We start from the raw sequence: 3,214 nt of genomic DNA, 5'->3' as shown, positions 1-3,214 counted from the left end.
AACGGTTTCCGGAAAGGCCGTAGTACTATTGACCATTTATCGACATTGACATCTATTGTGGATACGCGTAAGGCTCAGAAAAAATCAACTTTTGCAGCTTTCATCGATTTTCGTAAGGATTTTGACTCTATGGATAGGATGTTACTTTTCAAAAAGCTTCATGACCTAGGTATTGGAAACCGAATGCTTACAGCTATTACGTCATTGTACGAAAACGTATCTTGTTGTGTTCGCGTCAACAATTTGAATACAGATTTCTTCGCTGTTAATTGTGGATTGAAACAAGGTTGCTTATTATCCAGCATTTTATTCAATTTTTACATCAACGACCTCATACATTTACTAAATTCACAAGATATTGGAATTGATATAGGACGGTGATAAATTGTGTGTATTGGTATATGCTGCTGACGTCGTACTAATTACCGAAACGGAGGACGATCTTCTAACCTTACTTGAAACCTTTGAACTTTTGGTGTGGAAATAATAGAATGTCTGTGAATAATGCTAAATCTAAAATCATGCATTTCAGACTACCGTCAGTCCCTAGGACAACCCGTTGTTTTACATGTGGAGTTGTTGTGCTCGATGTTACCGACAAATACTCATACCTCGGTCTCGTTATTACGGAACATTTGGATTACGATATCATGGCGAAGGCAGTTGCTAAGTCAGCAAGTCGTGCGCTCGGGCTAGTAATAGCTAAATATAAATCATTTGGAGGTTTTCAGTTTAAAACTTATTCTAAACTCTACGAGTCACTGGTGTGGTCGGTTATCAACTATGGTGCAGCTATTTGGGGCTTTAAGTCCTATTCGTGCATTAACTCGATACAGAACCGCGCTGCGCGTGTCTTTATGGGACTTGGAAAATACGCACCTAATGCAGCTGTGCAAGGTGATATTGGTTGGGTCCCGACGGATGTAAAGCTTTTGGACTCAGTGTACACACATTGGAATCGTTTATACAGAAGTAATACCAACAGACTTAATAGAAAGGTTTTTGTTTGGTCCAGTAATAAAAGTAGGCGTAACTGTCGAAATTGGAATTTCCGGATAAAAGAACATTTTGGTACATTAGGATTTTCTGATAAACAATTAGATGTTTCAAATACCAATCAAGATTTTAAAACTACTAGATCGCTATTTTTACAAAGAATCTTTGACAAATATGTTAGCAAATGGAAAGAAAATATTAGTAGAACCTCATCTATCAGAGGAAACGGTAGAAATTAATTAAGAACATATCATACTTTTAAACGTGAATTTATAACTGAGAAATATGTTTATAATGTAATGGCACCCGGTACACGTGGTGCCCTCTCAAAATTCAGGTGTGGAGTTGCTCCTATTCGTGTTGAGACTGGTCGGTATGAACATTTAGATTTTGATTTGAGAACTTGTTTTAATTGTGCCATTGATGTGGAAGACGAGCTTCATGTTTTAATTCACTGTCCATTGTATAATGAAATAAGAGACTGTTTTAAGAGCCAGTCAACTAGATAGTAATTTTAATAATTATTGTGATACGGATAAATTTAACTTCATACTCCACAACAGTGATATGTGTTTTTACAGTGCCAAAGCCTGCAAACAAATTTTAGATAAAAGGAAAAATGTGTTTTATAGGATTTAATCGTTTACTGTATTTTTTTTTTATATCTTAATCATGTTTTTATAGTCTCTCATAACTCTATATAGAGTGGCCTCTATGTATTTTTTTTTTTTTTAAATGTTGTACATGTATGTTGATATTCTTGTTTATATGTAAATATTTATTGAGGCTGAGACTTTAATAAACTATTTGTTTAATCGTGTTGTTTATAATTAAAGCAATTATTGTATATGCTCTTATAAAATACACAATTAGATATACTCCACATCATTTTCTATACCTGCATATTAATTAAGTTACGGGGCCGCGGTGGCCAAGTGGTTAAGGTGTACCGACACTTTATCACTAGCCCTCTACCTCTGGGTTGCGAGTTCGAAACCTACGTGGGGCAGTTGCCAGGTACTGACCGTAGGCCGGTGGTTTTTCTCCGGGTACTCCGGCTTTCCTCCACCTCCAAAACCTGGCACGTCCTTAAATGACCCTGGCTGTTAATAGGACGTTAAACAAAAACAAACCAAAAATTAAGTTACATAATATCATATGTTTATCAACCAAAATATATGACATGGATGCAATCATTGGAACAGACTAATGCAATGTGTGCATCCACATTTGACCAAGTCGACTGGGGTTGGATTCCCCGATCGAACCCAGGAGCTGATTGGCCGTCCGAGACAATAACGGGTTAATGGAGGCGGTAAACTTGTTTTACATGTATTATTTTGAATATTTTATATCAATAATTTAGGTTGATGATGAATATTATACTGACTGATTTTCAGCAGAATTACAGTATTTTCTTGTTGCAGATGGCTGACAATATGCGTAAGAGCGACTGTATGATGTGTTTCTAATATATTCTATGGAGGATCGTGACAAAGCACACAATGTGACAAAGAGTCTTGAAGACAAAGGTAAAGCAGTGTGTATACACGAGCGTGATTTTCAACCTGGAGTTCCAATAATCGAAAATATATGTACAGCAATTACAGAGAGTCGTAAGTATGTTGTCATACTACCTGAAAATAACACACTCGCTGGAATGTATGAATATGACGTATGCACTATTTTGTCTAATTCCCTAAATACTGGCAAAGAGGGAGCTATCATTCCATTTGTCATCCATTCTGAAGCAGATATTCCGCTCATGTTCGAAGCATATCGACCGAAGTGCATTAAAGAAGATGAAGGGGACTGGCTGAAAAGTCTTATTGAAGCCATTGAGGAACCAATAACGTTTAGGCTTAAAGACTTTCCAGAAGAAAACGATTACATTGTCATTTCGTTATCTCATGTGTATTCTGAGTTCAGAAATTCACTGATGTCTAGTGCCTTGGAAGAGCTCAAAAAAAAGAAGGTAAAAGACCTGCAACAAATTGAAGTGGCAGAAGACGTTCATGAGGGCTGTCTCCGTTATATGGAAGAGCGAGGAGTTTCATCCATCAACGCTCTAGAGAAGATTATACACATCATAACTAAATCACCTACAGTACTCATTCTTTGGATTTGCAAAACGTTCCAAAACGATAAAACATGCACAGAATTTCTTAAGTCTTTGTTGTTATCGCTGAAAGACAGACGAGGAGAGAGCCCTGCAATC

Source organism: Pecten maximus, chromosome 11 (assembly GCF_902652985.1).
Source record: "Pecten maximus chromosome 11, xPecMax1.1, whole genome shotgun sequence".
Taxonomy (NCBI): Eukaryota; Metazoa; Mollusca; class Bivalvia; order Pectinida; family Pectinidae; genus Pecten; species Pecten maximus.
The sequence above is the reverse complement of the archived record's forward strand: the minus strand, read 5'-3'. Positions refer to the sequence as shown.